The sequence below is a fragment of the Camelus ferus genome, chromosome 1 (assembly GCF_009834535.1).
Source record: "Camelus ferus isolate YT-003-E chromosome 1, BCGSAC_Cfer_1.0, whole genome shotgun sequence".
Classification (NCBI taxonomy): Eukaryota; Metazoa; Chordata; class Mammalia; order Artiodactyla; family Camelidae; genus Camelus; species Camelus ferus.
In genome coordinates, this window is record NC_045696.1 from 20,285,255 (window position 1) to 20,309,780 (window position 24,526).

General features: G+C 36.5%; 1 long non-coding RNA gene across 1 annotated transcript; it reads right to left on the reverse strand.

Annotated features, from left to right (window-relative positions):
- Positions 1 to 1,539: 1,539 nt before the first annotated feature.
- LOC116668943 lies at positions 1,540 to 10,218 on the reverse strand. The gene is made up of 3 exons (XR_004326367.1): positions 10,039 to 10,218; positions 8,866 to 8,868; positions 1,540 to 1,549 (listed from the first exon to the last, which is right to left on the reverse strand). It is a non-coding gene; the product is annotated as an uncharacterized LOC116668943 (long non-coding RNA).
- Between the last annotated feature and the right edge of the window lie 14,308 nt (positions 10,219 to 24,526).

A 24,526-nucleotide genomic window follows, 5' to 3' on the forward strand; every position in this document is an offset into this window, starting at 1 on the left:
TTTGTTTAAAGTTAATTCATGCAATAGAAAATATATTTTAACAGTTAAATGCTACAGTGAATTGAACAGAGAGTAAACAATACGAATTTTATGAAGCCTTCCCTGATCATTCTATTTAAAATTATATCTCCCCAAACCTGGAACTCCCTATTGATCCTTTCTGACTGTATTTTTGTCTGTAGCACATATTTCCATTTTACCTACTCTACATTTTACCCCCTGTCTTTCCTCACTAGAATGGAATTTCCTTCAGGGCAAATATTTTTGACTGCTTCGTTAACTACTACATCTCTAGAGTTATGCATTGTACTCAGAATATGGTTAGTGCATTGCATGTGATTGGATATATTAATTTATGGGAAAATATTAAAATTGATATGTTAAACAATAGAAAAAAATATATATATAGTGGTCTCTGCTCCTGGTTCTCAGTTCCAAGCTCCTAAAATCAAGTTACAGGAGCTCTGGGACCAGCTTTTTCTAGTATTTGATCTTTGATCCTGGTTCCTGACACAGAGCTACTAAATTCCTTGGAATTTCCTCAGTGATAATAATGTCTCTTTTTCTAATGAGGTGACTCTTGGTGGGCTCCTTGATATGGGCAGAGAGACCAAGCCATGATTAGTAGCTTGGAACTTTCAGCCCCACTCCCTCATCCTGTGGTAAGGGGAGAAGGGCTAGAAATGGAGTTAATGATTGATCATGTCTTCGTGATAAAGATTCCATAAAAATCCCCAAAAGTATAGGGTTTGGAGTGCTTCTGGGAATACATCCATGTGCCAGGAAGGTGGTGAACCCTAACTCCATGGGATCAGAAGCTCCTGTGCTTGAGACCCTCCCAGAGGTTGCATCACAAAAGTAATTCCCATCACCTACATAGGGCACAGTTCCCAGGTTTCATGATAAGGACCATTAAGTATGCTCTAGGTTAAAAGTCAGACCCTATACCCCGATCCTAATGCATTACAAAGTCTCCCATACTTACTCACAAAATCAACAAAGTATTTTGGATTCATTAGTGACCAATTTTTGTTGGAAAGAACCACCCCAGTGTGTTCTACACATCACCAAGTATTTTTTCAGTATCAACTTAAGAAAAAAAAATGTACACACAAATAATACAACTAGAAAATTGTGCATTGATTTCTTCAACAGATACATTTTTGAACACATATATGTGGACTAGAAAATGTAGATAATAATAAAGAATGGAATAAACATTTTGTAAACACAACTGCATTACAGTTTTGTGTATGCACACATAACAACAGACATTCTTAGCAGTGAAGGAGCAAAGCAACACATTACGAATATATCAGAAATAAGACAGAACAGAGGAAGAAATAACACATACTTACAGAAGATCACAGGAGAAAAAATTATTGCATATTATGTCTCAGGTGGCAGGTATATTTCATAGTCAGCAGATTTTAAGTCAGTATAGAAAGACAGAAAAAAGCAAGGTAGAGGAAAGTAGGAAGGTGCTCCTAAGAGGGTGAGATTCACCACTTAAGTTAAAATTCATTTTGTGCTTTTATAGCTCTTCCAACTTTGATCTGATCTGATACACTTCACTTTACAGCAGAGCTACTTAGCGTGTGTCTCTGAGCTTTTCAAAAAGTAAGGATTGCCTTATTCAACTGAGAGCGAACAGTTCTTAGCACTGTGGTTTTTAAATTTCCTAATTTGAGTCTAACAAATACATACATTTAGGGAACTCAAAGACATTTTAAACAATTAAGAGCTCACTAGGAAGGCACATTTTGGGTCTAAAATATGTGGTGAATTCCAAAGCTATTCATAAACAGCTTTTGCAACATTCACTGCTTTAAGTTACACTCGAAGCTGCTCTAACACTATTTCACATTGAGAAAGATTGTATTTTGCTTTATTTCCGAAGAGCCAAGAAATGCATTATAAAGGAGCAGGGTAGAAACATTTATTGAAGATTTATAATAGTTATTAAAATTTTGGCAACCAATTCCTGAGGTAGTTTTTATAGCCTTCTTGTGAGATTTAAGAAAACAGTGGCCCAGGGTATCTCCGTTACTTGCCCAAGGTCACACAGTAAATAAATGGCAAACAATAACTCCATTTCTCCAAAGAGTCTCCTTTTCATATATCACATTAACTATTATAGAACAGCAGAGGGGCAGAAATGACTTCTCTAAGCTGTGGGAGAATTTTGTGTCACTCTCTATGAAAAATTTTTAGCCATTTATTTCCAATGCAGAGTCATAAGGAATAAAGATAAGCTCCTAAAATAGCCCTGAATTGCAGAAGAACATGACATTTCTTGTGCACAATTCCCAATTCTATCAATCATGAGTTGTGTAACCTTGTACAGGTCATGTTAACCTCTCTAAGCGACCAAACTTTCATCAGTAACATGGAGATTAAAAAAATCATATCCATAGTGTTTTTATGAAGATGAACTAAAACAATATTTGAAATGCCTGCTAGGGTCCAGCACAGATATATTCTGGGCATGACAGATACTCTTTTTTATGTTTTAAACTATTCCTCTAACCCCAAACACATATTCAATCATTGAACAAAAGTTAATAGAGTATTTGTTATGTGTCAGGTACCATATCTAGATACTTGATATACTATGAACTACAAAAAGACAGGCTCTTAGATCCTTTAGGAAACAGAGACTGAAGCACATTAGAAGGCTGTAGAGAGGAGTTCTGTGCCAATCTCCTTCTTATCTACTGTTTCTTATTGGTCAAAGTTTATCCCACAGGGAAGTACCCCACATCCATTCTGAAATTCAGTACCTAGTGAATGGGCATCCCTGCTCCAGTCCCAGATCCTCCTGCTTGTGCTATGGTGTTTCATCCAAAGGTATCAGGTGAATGAGAAGTCAGAATTTTCATGATTTCGCTGGTTGACCAACTCTGCAGAAATGGCCAGAGGGGTATGGCTCAGGACTCCCATGACAAGTGAACTGTTGGCCCTCAGACATAGCAGCACCTTGGGTACCAAAAGGGAAACATGCTTAGGAAAGGGAAAAAATGCTTAGGAAATGAGAAAAATATGTCCATTGCTGCCAAGACAGTTATAGCCAGAGATGTTTCCACCAGATTGAATAACATGAACAACCTACTTAATGAATGAAAGAGCATGTTGTTTGGAGGAGCTCAGAAAGATTACAGCAGAAAGGAAGTATAAGCAGTGGCTCTCTATCCAACATTCAATGAAAGAAACAAGAGGACATGCTGAAGGACTACTGGGCTAGGGTCAGAAAACAGAAGTGGTATTTTGATGTATCAGAAATATTGAGGTTTCTTCTGAGGGACTGAAAATATAGTGGCTTTGGCCAAGAAACAGTTACAGTGGAGGCCATTAATTGCAGAATATGTAGAATACAGCAATAAAGTTTAGAGTAGCAATACTATTATACTATAATATATATAGTACATATGTGTGTGTGTGTGTGTGTGTGTATAATCTTACAGTCATGAGAGGAAGACCATTGCCAGGACAGGATCAAGCAGTAGTCAAATATATGAGAATGAGGCCTACACTGGGAAATAGAGAAATACACAAGTAAAAATAAGAATTTAAGTATGGATGCTAAAAGTTTCAATATTAGAATTAAAATTCTGGAATTCAGTATGTATCTTTCCATTTCAGTAGAGTGGACATATATGATTAAAAAAGGCAATCAGTACAAAAGGAGAAGAAACAAAAAAGGGACTAAATTAAAGGCAGGAAAAACAGAGCACATAATAAGATAATGGAGATACAGCTATATACTTATATATAGAGATATATATGGGAATAGGTTAAATTGATTAAATTTATGTATATATACTATATACATACACATACGTGTACAAACGTTTTAGTAATCACAGTAATTATAAACGAATTAAATTTTTGGTTAGAATACAGAAATTATCAGATTATATGAAAATCCAGTGATATTTACAAAGAACACATATAAAAGAGAACAAATATGATGTATGATGTACATCATTATGATGTAGACAAAAGATAGAACTGGCAAGTGAAATCCAGTAGTGATATTTTTCAGACAAAGTTAAAGTTATTGTAAAAAACATCATTAGGGATAAAGATAGCCTCTATTAATGAACAGTTTCAACACTGAAAACAAAGTTCAAAAAACAGGTAAACAGAGTAAATTTTAAAAGATGGTGAAGGATTAGAAGAGGTTAAGCAAAAAATACTATCACAGATAATATCTACAGAAAATTTAAAAAATTAATGCATGCAACCATGCTGCTATATGTAAGATTTTAAAAAATCAACTGAATTCTTCATCCTCAGTAACAAATATTAAGGAATTATAGTTAATAGATACCATTTGCAATAGCAATGAAATATAATGTATCTTTGGATAAATACAAAAAAGATTTTCAAGAACTCAATAGAAAATATTATACAGCTTTACTGAAGTAATTTAAAGACCCCTTCAATTAACAGAACTGATGAACAATTTGATCTTGTCCAACTAAATATTAAGGCTCATTTTAAATATGTAATAATTAAAACTTTGAAGCACAGACATAACAATACATGCAGAGGCTGGTTAAATAAGACAGAGATCCTATTATTTGACAAAATACACTCAATGATATGAGAAAATGATCATACTGTATTATTAAAGAGAAAAAAAGTTAAAATGCTACATGATAACATGACCATCATGATCCCAACTACATCGAAAAATACATAACCAGAGAAAAACAGTAGTATGTTAGATGTGATATGTCAGTGCATGTTCACCAACTGTAACAAATGCACCACTGGTGGGAGATGCTGATAACAGTGGAAACTCTGCAAGTGTGGAGCCAGGGGTACAGGAGAAGCCCTTGTACATTCCACTCAATTTTGTTGTGAACCTAAAACTGCTCTAAAAAAAAAAAAAACTCTTTAAAAAAAGAAAGAAGAAAAAGAAAATCAGAAAAATAAAAGCGTGGAGGCAATGATAAAGCCTTCTATCCATTGCTTTTGTAAAACATGGACTATAGTCTCCCACCTCTAGTGTTCCTTTCACCCGTGAATGCCAGTTATCATCATTTTAGGGCTGTAAAACCAGAAAAAGTGAATGTTCTTGCCTATATTGCCAAGAAAGAGGCACTGTACTGATAACTAGGACATCTGTTGCTTATAAATACCTTTAAATCTGTCCAGGAATATTTGTATATTTTGATTGGTTATTATTTTCCATTGGTAAAACCTGCAAATAATTTGTTTGCTAAAATCATCTATTATACTCCAATTTTTATACATAACTGATCTATTTAACTGATATCTAATATTTTACATGTTATTTAATATATGGATTAATCTATAAGATTCACTTTTGAACACTTTCAATCTGATTAAATGTAGCCTTATTGAGCCGAATGCAGGATAAATAATATAATTAAATCCTTTTAACAGCATGAATGTTTAGCTTGAGGAGTTTGAGTCTCATAAATATTCAAATTCACACACACCCTTGCCCATGCAAAAGTTTTTTCATCGTTGTGGTAATAGTATATTTGGGAAATATTTAATCAACAAAAATAGGAAACAGAAGATAACTAAATGGACTTTTAACTGATGGAAAAACATTAAAGTTAACTACTTCAAGTTAAAAATACTCTTGTCTATATTTTACTGATAATGAACAAAAGTGCTTCCTCTGCAAGAGCTACAATAAATACAGTTAGATAATGCGTAAGATCTATCATCAGCAAAATAAAAAACTGGTAACTGGATCTAAATACAAGACTGAAACAGTGGACTATGAATTTTCTGCAATTATAATGTCTTATAAATTAGATTTTTTTTCTACTTTTTAAACTTTATAAATAGAGAAACTTTTTGATTAAAAAAATTTCCCAGTTTCTACTATGGGCTTTATTTTTATGGATTTTTTTTAAATGTCAGTTTTATTTTGTTTTCTTCTATCTTATGGTTCAGCTTTTTACATCTCATCTAAACAATGTATTAAATTCTCATTTTTGAACAATTTTTTAGCATATATATTTCTTTTCAGTTTCTTTTTAAACTGTATCTTTTTCTACTTTATTTTATTGTTTCATAGTATTTCATTTGATGTTTCATTTTACCATAATTAATTTTAATTATGCAATATATAACTTTTATATAACCTGGGGCATATAGGTGTTTCTGACATTTTGAAATCTGATTCTAAAAAAATGCAGATACAACAGCATGAAGGAAGGTCTATTTTGCTAACCTGTTTTGTTACAATCTCAAGCTCATTCTTTGCTCTCAGGCTTAGACAACAGTTCTAATAACTAATATTTATTAAGCAATTTCAGTGCTTTGGGCACTGTTTTTAGGGTTTTATACAGATTTGCTATTTTTTTTTAATGAGTTGGAAACACTTTCATAAATTAACCATCACTCTCTCCTTGTACCTCCTTCAACATTTTTTATCGCTCTCTTTCCCTCATTTTGAAGAGTTAGGGTCTTTTCATTTATTGACTCAGCAAAGGCTAACCAACAAAGAATCACAGTCTTAGCTTTTGTGTTAAAAGGTTGAGAGTTAGGGTATAATCACTAAATCTGGAAAATGCTGTTTATCAAAGAAAGGTTCTTCTATCACTTCCCCCTATTTCCTCACATCTCCCCATACTACACACACACACACACACACACACACACACACACACACACACACACACGATTCATTTGATTTTGGGAAACAGAGGAAGATGAAGAGGGAAAGAAAAAGAACTTAGACACAGAGGGACCTTTGAGAAGGTACACAGTGCTGCAGCCCACACTGTCCTGGGTGGCAACCAGAGAGGGAGAGAATTCTGTAGCAACCAGGTCCAAAGAGGTGAGGAACATCTGTCCCTGTTATCCAAGTGTCCGGATCCCAGAGGTCTCCCTAGTCTACCATGGCTCAAGAGTCCCCAAATCAACTGAGGTACTTAAATGCAGAGGCCAAAGAGAGCAGAGTTGTGCAGCAAAGCCACATGGAGCGAGCCCTGGGAGACAGGGAGATGAAGGGCGTGGCATGGCAGTGTCCCCCTGGGACCCCAAGTGAACGGCTCAGCCTGAAATGTGAGAGGCTCACTCAGCAGATGGCGGCAGGCAGGGGTAACGTTGGAACCTGACGTGATGTGGCCCCACGCCCAGAACACAGACACACGCAATTGCCTTGAGAGTGTCTGATTTCCCCAACTACTCTCTGATTTAGAATTTAAGTGCTGACTCAAGAAATGATGACAGGAACATGACTTAAGTGAGATTTCATTTGTCAGCCAATGGAATGAGGAATTTAATTAAACCTCAGTTGTAGATAAACAAAGAATTTTTTTTTGCATATGTGCACCTGTAACATGACACACATATTCAGATTGATACAATCTTATCACTCATGCTTGATGGATAAAGAAAAGAAGGCCCAGTATGACTTCCTAAATTTTGAAAGCCACATAGCTAGAAAAAAACTACATGAAGAATTGAAATGCCTATGAGCTGATCCTGGGCCTACAGTTTAAAAAGATATGTCTTCTCAGAAATTAATTTGTATAGTAAAAGTGGCTGAGAAGTTTCATTTTGGGGGAGTGAGGAAGGGAGTGGCATTCTGCCAACCAAACACTATATGAGTGGATTAGGCCAATAAATATGATCTCTATCTAAAATTTGAGTTTTGCTTAAATGCTTAACATATTATCTCACTTCCATTTTCATTAAAAAAAGAAATGCAAAATTGTGTGTTATTTTTAAAATCTGCTTTTCAGGTTTATTAGAAATTAATTCCCTTTCAGATTAAAATAAGCTGACATCTTCTTTGTCCAAAATATTATATAACTGAGGCACACAGTCCCTGATGTTAAAGAATAAATGTGGAAACAGATGTTTTAATGTTAATATCACACAGTGAATCAAGAATGTGCTCTAAAAAGGTACAGTTTAACGTGCATCGTTGTGGTTCTCATCAGGAGTGAATGTTTCTATTTCAGAAGGTTAATGACGGAGATGCCATTTGAGACAGATCATCGGCTATATAGTAGAATAGCCATAAGCAGAAACACAAAAGAATAAGAACAATCTCGTTTTGGGACAATATATCAAAGCCCAAAGGCCAAATGGCACAAACTGGATTTAGAGTATCTGTCTCATAAAGTAGGGAGTGAAAGTAGAAGCTTGAAGTACCACTGAAATATTGATCAGAGAAGGCTTGGCATAAAATATTAAGGAGTTCGAACTTTATTCTCGAGGAATTAAATTATGTGACCTAAAATACAATATATATGGATATTTAAGATTTCTGTGAATGTTCACTGCACAATCCAAAGTGGTGTGTGTCATTCACGTGGGCGCCAGTAGAAATGATATCCCCTGGAGTTGTGTAAAATGGTATCTCTGAAGATAACTCTGTTTGCAGAGTAAGAGATACATCAAAATTTCAGTGAAAATGGAAAATGAGACCTAAATTTTAGCCCTTTGGGTATTTGAGATAGTGGCTTTAGAAATTTTGAATTAAACAACCAAAGAAGAATGCTCTTGTTATCAATGGATTGCTCTTGGCTCCAAATGCACTTCTCTTTACCTGCTCTGCAAATAAAGGAGCTTTGCAGCAAGCACAATAGTGAGCTTTGTCAGTAGGGAGCACTGAAGGGACACTGCGGTAGTAAGGAGCTTCTCCTCCTGGATCTATTTTATTGCCATTTTTCTTTTTTCTTGCTGCCACTGTTCAGTTGTACTAGATTCTGCATAAGCCCAGAGCATGCAGTTTCCCAGCAAGCTTGCAGCCCCTGCCCAGGTCTGATGGCCACATTTCTGCTGTCCTCCTGAAATAAGTACTGTGTGCATCCAGACCTCAAGCTGCCCTGGCAACCAGCAGGTTCCCAAAGCTCCAACTCTCTCTCCACCCTTGCTTGTCAGCCTCGCTCAGCCTGCACCCTTGAGGGTAAGAGATTAGTTTGTGCAACCTTACCAAGAGCACCCGAGGCTCCTGACACCCCAACTGCCTCTGCACACATTTCTCTCGGCCTACTTGCACATTGGATGGGGTGTTTCCAGCCCCTCTGCCTCTGGAGCAACCCAGTGGACTTTTCCACCATCCAGTGGGCTGCAATCACAACTTCTCCAAAGAAGACTTGGATTCCAGCCTTGGGGTGGGGACACAATCATCCAAATTTGTCCTTTCTTCCTCATGTACTTTAAAATTCTCTTTACATGCTGATCATTTCTTTGCTTACTGTTAACAATTATTTTTATTAAACTTCTTCTGTTCAAGTTAAATTGTGGTTTCTGTCTCCTAATTGGATATGAACTGATTCAAGGAGGATCAAAAAAGGGAGAACTGGATATAATTATAGTGACTTGTTTGCAGCAATTTGACAGAGTAATAATAGAGATCATTTCTGGGAAGGTGATTAGGAAAACCAGAGAAATATTGTTAAAACATTATGTCATTGCTTAATAAATACTTAAATGCCTGAATAACTAACCAATTAACTAACTAATTAACTAACTAACTAACCAATGAAGATCTATCATGATGCAGAGATTACTTTCTAGGTTAACGTTGTTAATTAATGTATGCAGAAACTACTACTATTCTATATTAATCATAGTCACTATATATTTTTGTTTAAATAGGTTTTAATTTGTTTACAATGAAAATATAACTGTCTTGTATGTATACTGTTTTTGACAGATTCTCAATTACATGTTACATGTGTTCAAATTAGCTAGTCGGTGTATCTTCTATCTCTGAAGCTACTGAGAATTTCCTGACAAAAATTTGCTCTTTGGTCCCTGGCTTGCTAAATTCTATTGAATATTGTCTTCTTTTATACTGTTCTTTCTTCAGATAGAGGACAGTGTAATTGCTTGGGTGTGAACTTATTGATTACGTTATGCTTCAGGATCACACTGATTAGAAAATGGGTGTTTCTTATTATCTTCAACTATCTATTTACAAATTATTCCTTTGGTGAAATAATTGTGACAGATGGCTAATGATACTTATTATATGCCCTTATTTTATTTATAAAGTATTTATTAGTTTCCTAAGGCTGCTGTAACAAATTACCACAAACTGGGTGGCTTTAAACAACAGGAATTAATTCTCTCACAATTATAGAGATCTGACATCTGAGATCATGGTGTTGGCAAGCCATCCTTCCTCCAAAGGCTCTAGGGGAGAATCCTTTCTTGTCCCTTCCAGCTTCTGATGGCTTCTAATTTCCTTGTACTTCAGTTGCAGCAACATAATTCCATCTCTGCTGTCTTCATATGGCTTTCTTCCCTGTGTGAATGTGTTCTATTCTCTTCTCTTCTTATAAGGACACCAGTCACCGGATTAAGGGCCTGTCTTAATTCAGGATGACCTCATCTTAACTTATATCTGCAAAGATCTCATTTCCAAATAAGGTCACATTCTGAGATTCCTGGAGGACTTGAATTTTTGAGATACATTATTCAACCAACTACTGTAGGGATATTAATTTCAGGGTTAGGAAAATTATCTAGGCTTCTGAAAAATATAAATAAATTAGAGATAATCCATTTCAGTTCTTCTTAGTCCACTTTTATATTTGGAATATATTACATACTTTTTATACTAAACACTTAAAATGGAGAGAAAAATGAATATGTCTGGATATGGTGAACAACATTCACCCAAGTTCCAAACTCCTCTTCTGTTTCACACTCTTTTAGTAGGGGTGTCACTTGTTTAAATCATTTACCGACCTTGATAAAGGTGGGCAAAAGCCCTGCCAAGGTTCCCATGGGAGTCAGGTTTGTTAGAAGATGGTAGCAGAAGGATAAAAACCAAAAAGGAAATGTAGATGAGAATTTCAAAGTAGAGCTCTTTGATTATGGCAATATTTAAATAAAGGAGGAGAGAGAGTTATCACAAAATGATAGCCAGGGATGAGTTTTCTGGAGAGAGAAATAGCCAGTGCAAATGTCCTGAGATGGGTGTTGCCTGACGTGTTTCTAGGACAGCAAAGAGGTCAGTATGACTGCAATAGAGTGAGCAAGGGAGAGCCTGCAGGAGTAGACAGCACAGAATTACGAGGTGGCTGTGGGATCCTGGAGCATCTTCTGGACCATAGGAAGGACTTTTCCCTTTAGTCTGAGTAAGACCAGACTCCTGGAGGGTTTTTCCAAGAGTGAGACTATCTGATTCATATTTTAAAAGAGTATAAGAACTGCTGTGTTGCAAGTAGTCTGGGTGGGGGAGGGACAAAGTAGGAAGCTATAATATTAAATAAATAAGAGAGAGCTTATTGCAGTAGTCCAGGTAAGAGATAACTGTGGGTTTGACTAGGGTCTGAGCAGTAGAGGTAGTGAAGTTTAATAGAGATTTAAAATATCTATATGCATCCACTTGTAGAAACTCAGGGATTTTGTAACTCATACACATTTATATAAGTAAACTGCCTCTTGTCAGATTCAGCAATGTCCTGAACACTGTGAAAGCCAAAGGTCAAATCTCATTCCCCATCTCACAGGATGTGTGCTTCCTGATTAAAAGGTGGATTACCTACACGCAGTAGTGGGGAAGCCTATGGATACAAAAGGTTGGGGGAAGGCAAGCAGGAAGTCAGTTTCTGCCATGTCTAACCTGAAGGCCACCTGGATGGATATATTGTATAGATAGCCAAATATATAAATCCACAGTGTAAGAAGGTTCAAGCTAGAGAAGTAAATTTTGGAGAGATATTGCTGGTACTTCTTAGTAAGGAGGCAAAATGAAATCAATAAGGGAGTGAGTATATCTGAAGAATCAAAGGGGCATTTGATGTTAAGTCAGAAAGAAGAGGAAGAAACAACAAAGAGACTAAGAAGAGATAGCAGTAAGTGAAGAAGACCAAAACAAAAAAAAAGCCAAAAGTAAGTGGTGTTCTGGAAGCCAAATAAAGACATGGGAGGAAAGCATGAGCTGTGGTCAGCATGGCTGCTGGGTCAAGGGAAATGAAGGCTGAGAATTGACCAATGGCTTTAGCAATGCGGAGGTCTTCGGTGATTTTGACCAGAGGCAGTCTATGTAGGTAAACTTGGACAAGTCACAAAAGCTCTGAGTTTCTGTGTCTGGATGTATAAATGGTAATATTAAGTGACCTATGTACTCATTTGCCTGTGGCTCAAATGGGAGAGAACAGGTCAGAAGTATCTTAAAATTGGTTAAAGATTGTACTAATGTAAACCAATATGCCTTTTATTATTAATAATTGACATTCCATGTATCTCTTCTCTTTGTCAGTTAAGTCAAACAATCATTTGCTGTGCTTTTTGGTTTGGGTTTTTACTTCTTTTCATCTAGATGCTTTTACTCTATGTCTTAAAATATAGAGATATAATTTCTATGAGGTAATACATATTGGAAATCCTTTACTAACCCTTTCCTTTTGACCCATGCAATTTATGTGTTTCTGTTAAATCTCTATTGCACTTAGGTTTAAATCTCATTCTTATAGAATTTGCACACATCAAAAGAAAGTATTCAATACAAGGCAGTGAACAAACCATTTGTTAAAAAGTAATATGGATTTGCATCATCTCATCAGTGCAGATATGGAGTATATGTATTTAGTGCAAGATTTATTTTGTTTGAGGACACAGTGTTATATAAAACATATGAGGATATGATTTTGCTGCTGTTACTAAACTGTGGTTAGAGGATAAGACATTTAAATCTTCCTATGTCAAAACTTCACCTCTGAAATTATTACATTAGTTTAATTGTTTCTCTAAATTCCTTATTCCTTTCAACCTCTTAATTTCTATGGTTCATTTCTCAGAATAACGCCCAAAGATATTTGTTTCCATATTTCTAGTTACTTTATTTCTTGAAGTTTTACTGGGTATCTCATTTTATCTCATTATAAAAAACTTTACACTATGTGCACTATGCCACTTCCTTTTCCATAAAAATCCTTAAATGTATTTGTTAATCTTATTTAAATTTAATAGAAAAAAACAGTCCAGACTGCAGGTATTCATTGCAAAGGTTGGAGAAAATAATTGTTATTAAAGGATTGACACTAAGAAATCTTTTATGAAATCCAAGTATTTCATTGACCTCCATTTAGGATCCACTTCTGAAAACATTATTGAGATTTTAGCCATAATCATAACCTATCAAGAGCATACAGGAACATGATTTAATGTCTACACTTTATGTAACTTCCAAACCAATCAAATCAAGTATTTAAAATATTTAAATAAATTTGAATCAACAATTATTATACACATTATTAGGTAAACTAAGTTTCAGGATGTTGAGGTAGAAACAACAGTTGAATAAAACACACTCTGCCCTTTTCAAGTAATTAATAATGCAAGAAAAAAAATACTCACAGTGATTCTAATCTATGCTAGATACTGTGCTGGATCCTGGGGACATAATAGCGAACAAGAGAATATTTCTTTCCTTTTGGAGTTTTAATCTAATGGGGGAAATAAATGAGTAAGTACACAATTAAAACAACATCTGATAAAATGCTACGGTGTGAATGAAAAGAATACAATTGGAATTCAAGGAAAAGACACTTAATTCAATTATACAGATACAAAGAAAGGGTTTTAAGTGAGAATGACATTCGATCTTAAACCTGAAGGAACAGAGAAGGAGAGTTAAAACCAGGAAATAGTATAGAGACAAGCTTAAATTAAGTAAAAGTGAGGCACATTTGGAGAAGTAATGTGTTTCATCAGGTTTTAAAGGTGGCGTGTGTTATGGATTGAATTGTATCCCCTATAAATTTGTATGCTAAAGTGCTAACCCCTAGTAACTCAGAACGTGACTGAATGTGGAGATAGTGTCTTTACAGAGGTAACTAAGGTTTAATGAGCTCATTGGGGGTGGGTCCTAATCCTATATAGCCAGTGTCCTTATAAGAAAAGGAGATTAAGACATAGACACTAAAACAGTGTGAAAATAGAGGAGGAGGGAGGCCATTTACAAACCAAGAAGAGAGATCCTAAAAGAAATCAACTCTGCCAACCCCTTGATCTTGGACTTCTAGTCTCCAGAACTGTGAGAAAATAAATTTTTGTTGTTTAAAGAAATTAAACACACATCCCATCTGTGATTCTTTGTTACAGCATGTCTAGCATATTGCAAGGAGGTTAAAAATATAAGTCAGGTACATCCTAAGGGATTTTTAAAGCTATTTTATAAAATTTGGGCTTTATTGTAAAGTATCTGTAAAAGTTTTGCATTGCTTCATCAGTGGAGTAATGATTTTAAAATGTCACCCTACCTGCAATCATTAATGAATTCACAGGAGGCACGGCTGAGGTTGGGATGGTAAATAGGAGGATGGTGTGCAGGTGGGTATCCAGGTAGGAAATGATGACAGTCGTTAACTAGAACAGACGGAGTGAGGATGGCAAAGGAGGTGGACTGCCTCAAGGGGTATTTGAGAGGGAGAATTCCAGGGATTTCATTGTCTGTGTGAATATTGTGGAAATAGCCAAGAATGCCTCTCACCTTGAGGAAGTGGGACATGGGTGGGGATGGGGATGCCATTCACTGAGTGTATGATTGGCAAGTGCTGGCATGTGCAACTAAAACCTCCTCTTCAGGACGCAGGCACTTTTTCCCTGAGATCCTGGGAGGACTGATGGTTGATGGCTCTCATCTGAGTTGCCTGGAGGAACTGCCCTCCCTGAAGGAGCCTCCTTTCTCCAAGGTATCCTTGTTCCCCGGGAGTAGTAGCCCACATCCAGTGACTGGCTGCTGCAGTGGTGGAAACGTTAGGCCCCTTCCCCTCAAGGAAGGAAACCCCGAAAGTCTAGGGAGGCTTCAGAGGTCCCAGGGTAACTTCTATGGCTTATTTTCCAACTACATTGTTCTTACTGTTCAACTTTTCCCATTTACCAGTTCTGCTTCCCTCATTCTTTTATAGGTGTTGTTTCTAAGACAACTTTTATAAACCTTCTGCCTGTACATTTTTTTCTCTACTCTCTATTTCCAACTGACTTAATATAGTTGATCAGGAGTTATCCTAGGAAGCAGATTTTAAAATAAGATTTTTGGACCTGGATCATTCACTTGCTGGCTAATTGGCAACGAGGACCAGCATATTAGTAGTATGTGTCGTAATGGTGAGAGCCCCTACATACAGTATCGGCACAGTTTCACAATGAGTAATTCGGATGGGATCCTAATGGAAAGAAATGCACTGAATAGTACAACATCTCAGACATTTGCAAGCTGTGCTGGGAACTGTTGACCATAAGGACTGTAGGATCAGTTGGCTATAACTGTTACCAATATGTCAAAGAAAAATAAGGAAATGCTGATATTATTAATCACAGTAGCTGTGAAAGTCAGAAGGTCACTTTTACAAAGACATTTATTTTTTGGAGTCAAAGGAGAGAAACTTAATATTCAGACCCAGGATTTAGTTATAAATGTTATACAGTAATTCCAAGACAGGTTGGCAATTCTGCTCTTTGGGGTTCAGACTGGAAAAGCAAGAGACTCTGTAGGAGTTTGAGTAGGGTCCTCTGAGTCAATGTGCTAGAGATCCATGAAACCCAAATCTTCCAGAACTCTCTGGGGCCTGGAGAAGTGGCCCATTCCTCTAATATGACTCGGAAGCTTAGCCTTGCTTATAGAAAGGTGTAGGGACTTCCTCCTTGATAATGCAACCCATCCTTTCCTCAGGATCTGTCCAATCTTCCTATCCTGACCACTGGATTATAACAAAGATCAAACAGAATTAGTGTTGGCACTTCTAGTTGAAGAAAGGGACTGAGGCAGCATGTACTGGGAGAAGCCAGTAGATTGTGTAGGCACTAGATTCTGAGAGGGCTGTGTCAAGACAGGGAGGCACATTGCTAGAACATAGCCCTTGTAGAGTCAACATAAGGCATAAGGCCAGAAAACTGAGCAGCTGACTGTTTTACAGGAGAACCTGGGAGACACTATTATTAGTAAAGGTAACAGTAGTCTTGTTGAGACACTCAGTGGTGGCTGTCTTCTCTGGAACACAACAATATGGGATACTGTTACAGAATCAATCTCCTTAACAGCGATAGGGAACAACAGAATCTAAAAATAACAGAGGTCAGATGGCTGTTTAAACACAAGCAGAAAGCAGAAGTACAATTAAGCAATCAATGTCAGATTGGCAGCCAGAAATCCTGAACTGCAGGGGATTATGGAAATAGTGCATACCACAGTTTTCTTAGGGAAGAGAGAGGAGCAGCCAATGAGAGTACTTCTCAACATACAGGATAAAAAAAAAAATGTGTAGCAAGGATGGATGATTAGGAGAGTGAGGGCAGAGGATCTAATAAAATCCATGATCATTTGCTCAGTTTCTGGACCTAAGACAGTACTCACAGTAGCGAACTCACTGAGTGAAGTAGAGGTCAGGTCCCCCTGAAGAAGGATGCTGTAACACCTTAGCAAGTGTACTGAGAAATTCTTCCCTAAATGCACCTAATACCAATTTGATGGTAATCATACATAGAGGGAATTTAAATATTCAGACATTTCAAAAACTATTGAAGTTGGCATTGATACATGAGCCACAAAGTATTATCATATGTTGAATAGTAAAAATGGAACCCTGTTTCCAAATCTGATTCATCATGAGTTCATCCGGTACATAAAACCACCTGGGGTCATTTTAGCAAATTCAAAGTTGGAATAAACATACTTGATAATTAGAAAAACCACCACAGTAGTTCCTTGGCATACAGGGTAAGAAATACCTCATTAGGAAGGTCACATGAAGTCCTCTCAAATTGCGTGCCCAGCCAAAACATAATTCAAAAGCAATGTTGCATCTGGGGAGGGAGGAGAATCACAGAGATTATTAAGACTTAAAATATGCAGAGGTAGTGGGCTCTCACATGTCCCTATTAAACCAGCCTGGCCTGACAAAAGTGGTGAGTCCTGGCAAAGGAATACTCTAAAAAGAGGTTGCCTCAAGTGCCTCTGCAATGCCAGATGTAGTATTTTAGCAAATTAGCATCATTTTTTTAATACATTCTTTTCCACCCCTGTCAGGAGTGAGGATCAGAATCAGCTATTATTTCCACAAACATTTCATTCTCTAGTTCTCTGACATCACCAGCGACAGTGCATGGCTTTTTGTTGTTGTTGTTGCTGCTGTCCAGGGAGCTGAAAATACATTTTCAAAAAAAGTGGGAGAGGAGATCAAAGATAAGGAAGTTTCAAGAAGTAGCATGTGGATGGAACTATGGCAGTGAGCACTAAGTATGATACTCTTTAAAATGCAAATTAGCCTCTGGAGAGCATACTCTATGAAAGAGGCCATAACCCACGAAGTAGACAGAATGGCATAATCACTTGACATCAGCAAACTTCTGTCATTGATTATAGGCACAATGACTCACAACAGAGGGGCCATCGTGGCAGAGATTATGGCCATGCATGGTCCCAAAAGCACAGACCCTCTCCAAGACTGATGTGCAAATATCCAGTAGAATAGTGCCGAAACCCCAAAACTTGTCACATTTATTACATAGTACCACTTCCAACTTGAAAGGACAGTGACTCTTCTTAATTGGGATCAATATATACTTCAGCTAAGGGCTTGCCTTTCCTTCCTACAGAGCTTTGGCCAGCAGAAAATTTAGAGATTTGCAGAAATGTAATCCCACATAAGATTGCTTCAGACTACGGAGCCCAGCCCAATTTTGAGCAAATAAGCATGTCAGGGAGCACATGACCATGGGATCTACTTGTTGCATGGCAAACCATATCATCCAGAATCTGCTATTCTTGGGAGTAAAGAAACAAGTTTTGAAGCTGCCACTGAGATGCCATTTTGAAATTGATACTCAAAAGTGATGGGTTTCATGCTTCCACATTCCAGGATACAGCATACATCCTACAGCCATGATCATTTTATGGTGCTAGGTCCCCAACAGGTAGAAAATGCTGATACAGAAATCAAGGAATGAAAATAGAAGAAATATTTCACTTAATGTCATTCCCCAAATGGAGAATTCATGCTTCTTGTCTTCAGAGTGTTAGGCTCTGTGAGTTTAAAGTTCCTTGTTGCTTCTGAAGAACACTTAGACCAGGAAACCAAGTAAGAGTACCAGTAGACTTTAATTTATGGCTGCCACCTGGTGACTGTATTCCTTAATGTCAAAGAATAGTGTCATCACACAGCATGGAGGAGGTAAAGCTGACGTTACATATGGGGACAGGGAAAAATTCATTCGGCAATCATTTGGGGGTATCTCTTGCTACTCTTTGATTATAAATGGACAAATGCAGTAGCCACAGCTTGAGAAGGACATGTTGACAATAAATCAGCCCAGATACCTCTGGGATGAATTTCTGAATCACTCAACTCTATAATCCACTTAGGATAACAGAGATACTAAAATAGAGTGTGGGGAATCTAGACTGGGTAGGAAAGAGCAATGCTAAGTGTTGGCATGAGAATTATAGCATCAGTGGGAGTTTTATTTATTCCCTCTTAACTTCTTCTTTTAAGTTACTCCAGAAAAGAAGCCATTAAGAATCTTTGGGAATCTATACCTAGTTAAGGTTGAATCATGTGTTGCAAGTTTACAGCCTATAATGGATTCTTACTCGAGCCACCCATATAACCTTTCAGAAATGGGGCACTCATTCATTCAGCTGCCAGGAATGCTCTCAGCTGCTGATTTACAACTGAGGCTTTCCTAAGGAATCACTCTTGACCAAAAAAGATGCATCTCTAACTCTTCTTCAGAAATAAGCCCACATCTAGTGACTGGTGAGTGCCACAGTACAAATGCTCAATTCCCTCGCTTCAATCTGGGACAACCCTGAAGGGCCGCTCCAGTCCAGAGCTCACTGTGTTACTGACTAAACCTATATTACAACTGCATTACAATTCAACTCCTCTCTCTGCCAACCGTGTTTCCTTACTCTTGGACAGGAGACGTTCTCTGAAATTTCTTACAGGCAAAGTTTCATGTCAGCGATCCTCACCTAAGACAGGAATTACTAGTAAAACGAATTAGAAGAAACATATAAAGAACTTAGTTGATTTCTACGGTATTTTGGAATTTTTTGAAGCCTGGTATAGATATACGGACTTGGAGTTAATTTAAGGTGTTCTGGGCTGGTAATCTATTTGGGAGATATTGGCACTAGAGATGGTAACTGAAGTCAAGAGAATAAAGGAGATCTCCTGGTACAAATGTTCAAGGAAGAACAGAAGAAAGTCTACGACAGAATCCTGACAAAACAACAAATTCAATGGGTGGGCAGAGGGTTAGACTCCAGCAAAGCAAAAGTGGACACTGGGGAGGGAAGAAATACATTTAAGATGAATTCTCAATGAATACAACAGTGAAAAGTTAAGACAGCTAAGGCGTAAAAATGTACCTTTCACAAAAAGGTTAGCACTTAGGTTCTGAACAAGAACAAAATTTATTGGTGGAGGCAGAAGCCAGGTTGCAATAGCTTAACCAACATGTGTGGTAAAACTTCAGAATCATCAACTTCTGAGAAGGCTTCTAAGAAGTGTAATTGTGAATTAGAAGAGAAAAATCACTGGAGTGAGATCCGGGGTTGAATTAGACTTACTTTAATTTATTTTACTTTTTTGTAATGTGGAAATTTTTTGAATACATAAACTGTAAATTCATAAGTATGTGAAGAATTCTAAAGTATTCCAAAGAAGGATATAAATAAAATTCTTTGGATATAAAAAAGGGTAATTATGGGAGTATATGAAATCATGTGTGTGAAACTTTTGAAAATTGTAAAGCACTACAGAATTTAAAGAATCTTTCATTCAATTTTTTTAATGTACTCTGGGAAAAAAAAAAGCTGCTATGGCAGCTTAGATATTTCCTCCCCACCAAGAAATTCTAATAACTTTGAAAACAAAATTCTTAAATGGCAAAATATGCATGGACAGTTTGAAGAATCTCTAGTTACTTTGTAATTTCTTTTTCTATTTACTTAAAGTCCAAGTTATTGCTTTATAGTAATCCATAAGAAGAACTAACATTACCATTTTGCTGATTATTAAAAGCTGTAAGAATATATTAGAGGAATCTATTAAAGTAAATACAAAAACTAAAATTTTAATACTTAATAAATACACATTTAATATTTTGTGTAGATTTAAGTTATCAATCATAATACTTTTTTCAGTTATCACAGACGAGAGATCTTCTTACTAGCTATCATGTTTAATAATAAAAATATGTCTTTCAGCTTGTCCATAAAGAACTAGGAGTTAAGCATTGTATTAAAAACTTTTGATGCTCACATATGCAGGAGGAAAAAAAGTTTAGCTATTTTAAATGTCTTATAACTTTGGGCTACATTTACATTTTATAGTCCTGGGATGTAGGTAAAGCTAATTTAGTTCAAATTCCCAGATAATGTGTTATTTCTTATATAGATGTCCCTGTTCTCTACACAGCTTTCTAACAGCTGAATTTTATTGGCTCCAGGAGCTAAATCACCAGAAAATTAGTCAGAAATGCCTGTGCAGTGGTAGGGGTGGGGAGGAGAGGAAAAAAGTAATCAAGCAACCTGATAGAGTCTTACTTTAGGATGGGTGTATTCTATAAAGAAGTCAAATGTTTAATAAATACTAACTCACTAACCACATGTGAAAATCTGAGGATTGTCCTGACGAGGAAGATTTATGGTGACTTAAAATAAAAAGTTGTTTTGAAAGTCACTTTTTGAGCAAGCACATCCTAAGTGTTTTGAAAACAATATCAAGAACTTTGTAAACTTAAAGACGAGCTATCTCTGTTAAATTTAGTTGAACTGTGTCAAATAAATGTGAGGATGGGGAAATTCATGTTTGGTTTGCATAAAATAAAGTCATTATTTCCTGTGTTGACTGAATAGATATAAAAGGATAAGTTGTGACTGAGAATCAAATGTATAGAAAAAATAAAGCAGTGATAGGTTTCTGTGTATACTACATCTTCTTACAGCTATTTCAAAAGAACCACCTTTTTTGTGCGTGCTTCTGTCCCAGCTTTATAATTGATAAAGAGGTATCAATTCTACTCAAAGACAGCCACTCAATATCCCAATCTGCTACCTTTGATTTGTGGCTTTTGTTGAACGGATAAACTGGACAAATCATATGGTATTTAAGGGACCTGAGAATCTAAGAAATTAATCCATCTAGTGAGAGGTGCTAAGGTTGGTCATGCATGTGCTTTGTCTGATGAGCACATAATGAACCACGTGCAAAGAAGAAAACTCAGAGACAGAGGTTCAAAATGGAGAAATAGATGGGGACCGTGAAAGAGAAGAAAGAGAGAAACAGATAGAAGAAGAGCATTTGGTCTGCCAATCTTCCATGGCTTCTTTCCATATTTGTCTATTTGTCTTTTCCTGAGTTATCAGGCATCTGTATCTTTCACATACTTTTTTTTTAATTTCAGTAATTCTATCCCTTGTAATCTATAAATAGAAATAAAAAGTGTATAGAAAAGGACACAGAAATACGAATTTGAAGGATGTACAAGAATAACAAAGGTAAACAGGATGGGAAAACAGAAGGCCAGGGCAAATTAAAGGTAAGTAAGTAATGGAATTTTTGTGAATACAAATTTCAAAAGCAGTGCAAAATTCTGTTTTGTTTGTTTATGCTGATTTTAGTGATGCTCTCTATTATTGGATTTGCTCTTTTGTCCTCCTTGAATTGCACTTGTCCAGGGATGTAAAATGGCTACTTCTCAGTGCTGCTTATAATTATAAGCAAAGAGTGTTGCTTATAATTCTTTTTATGGTGATATAAGTCTATAGATTTCCAATTTGAAATAACTAAACATCAGTATTTCTGTGCCTCTTTCGTTCTTTTACGAGAATAAACTATAAGAAATATCTTCCAGCATTGGTCACTGAAACCCAAAGGAAATACTCTTATCATCTTTGAGCACTTATTTTGGGGGGGGGGTAGTTTCAACAATTTATACTTTTGATCCTGGCCATATTATTTCTTCTCTGTTTACAACAGTGCACATATAATGGAATATAGTGCTACAGGATTGCATCCTTAGGCTATGCAGGGAATATATTCAGAATGTCATCATCTTTTATTGCATCTACTAGATGTATTCACATTTGGTACATAATACGCTCATGAAAATGATGACCCCCAAAGAGAAAATGAAACTTCCCTTCACGCAGTGAAGAGAAAAAAGCCAGGAAAGCTATATACACAGTTAATTTTTGTTACACTGGGTAATTGCGTGGACATCTTCCATTCCCTAGCAACTGCTAGATTTGATTTTCATTTTGTTTTCTGAGAATATTTCTCTGTTCCATGTTAAATCATGACCACCTGGGACATGACATGTTTGATGCATCATGTTTTAAAATAATGGAAAATAACATGTCAAGGATTATTACACACCAAAAAGCAAACAAAACAAAGGAGGGAAGAATAACAAGGTGCCCCCAAAGCTCCAGAGGACTTATTTCTTGGTGTTTGAAATATGAGTGACTGGTTCAGTGCACTTTAACTTGGAAATAGAGAAGACTAATAATGTCATTATTCCAGGCTCTGCTCCTACGTAAGGCTTACCTTGGACTGCACAGTAACAATCAAAGTGAGAAAGGAGCAAAATGTAAAAGAAAATGTCAAGCAATCTCACAGATTTTCTCATAAGTCTTACAAAATCACTACTTGAGAACAGAACTGATCTAATGTTCTATTGAATAAAGCTGTATAACTGATATGTATAATCAATCTACCAACATATGTTTGTGTTAAAATATTGCACATGTACTCACTCAATGAAATTCTTGAGCACATAATGTGTGTTTAAATATCTAGATGGAGAGATTGAGTCTGCCTTCTCTAGTGAGAGAGCTATGAAAACAGAACCCAAATTCACTAGTGATGGCAACATATCTGATAAAGGGGGGGGATATGAATATTTTTGATAGAAAGACTATAATCCTCAATCCATTTATTTCCCTGGAAGATCAATGCTGAATGCTTACACATTCACCCTAGTCTCAATCTCGTATTTTTCTCTACTAAACATTCATTTGTCCCTGGTAGAAACATTCTTCATCTTAGACACTGATTCTGCTGTAGATTTGAACCTGCCAATATAGGCAGTCTCTTTCTGAAGATAGATCTTGACCTCTTTATTAGGGAAAACTGCTCAATCATCCATTGGTGCAATATCGCTTGGAAGTATTATACTTGACCCATGGCTAGATCAACTGCTGCAAGTTGATTTTATCATAATTCCATTCTTAAATTCTTGGAGATATCTTGCTTTACTGCTTAGACTGATGGATGCTCTAACAGAGGTAGGGAAATTGACCTGTACAGCACAGAAGAGAAATAAATTCTGAATGTCACTATTTCTGATGGATCATACTAAAATAAGACTTTCCTGTATGGAGAGCTTAAAAAAGAAATCATAGTGTCTGATCTGGGCTGGGATGTTCAGTCAGGAGAAAGTAGAAAGACAAACGTAAGTAAAAGCATTGAGCCACGGAAGTTTATTCTGAATAGAAATAAAGACAAAAATCACTCAGAAGACACCTAACTGCTTACTTGGGAGTCAGAGTAACAATTTTTCCCCCCTGTCTGCCCTTCTTGTTCAGGACAAAGATTTGTCAATTGATTCATATCTTCAGTAAGCTTCACTGGGTGCCCACCACCATTCTAAAAGCAATAAATTAAATCTACGAATAAAGAGCATTGCCTACTTCAAAACACCCACATCTCAGAGAAGCAAAAGAGAGCATCTAAAGAGAATTACAATAAATGTGATCAAGATAATAATAGAGGTAGCATCCAAGAGCAAAGAAAGTAATCAGTAACTAAACCAGCCTTGTGGAGCAAAGTAAGGGGGAGGGGTAAGGGGGAGGAAGTGGGCAAGGAAGGATTCATAGTGGAGAAGGAAACTGTGCCTGATTTGTTTAAAAATATCAGTAGGAGATTGAAAAGAAAAGATGAAATGGGAAAGTCAGTTTAACTAGAGAAAATGACAGAGCTACAGAGATTGTAGGTGATTTTAGAACATAGAGTGAAGCCTGGGAGCCAAGAAAATGTATGGATGAGATAATGACAAGAGGTCATAGCAGGTAGGCTCTGTGTTCCACACTAAGGAATTACACTTTGATCCAGCACCATAAAAGCCGTTGTTGAAGGGTTTAAAAAGAAAAGGACACAGCCAGCTATACATATGAGACAGATCACTTGGCAGGTCTGTGGATGATGGACTCGAGGATCCACTATCAAAGGAAGGGAGAACAGGTTACACTACTTAATTGGGAGATGACGAGAAGCCTAACTAAGTCAGTTTTTTTATGTATAGAGATTAGTGAGTGTACTTATCATAAAAATATTATGGGGCAAGTATGCCTTTGTGACTGAGCTGTAGGGGAGATGAGGGAAAAGAAACAAATTTGAATTTCCTTTCAGCTTTGCAGCTCTGCTAAATTTATAAACACTTTTGTCAGCAAATAGATAAAATAAAAAGGAAGAGGAGAATTACTGTAAAACTTTCAAACTGAACAAGATTATCTTTGTTGTGTTTCCAAACACCACTAAAATGGCAAGAG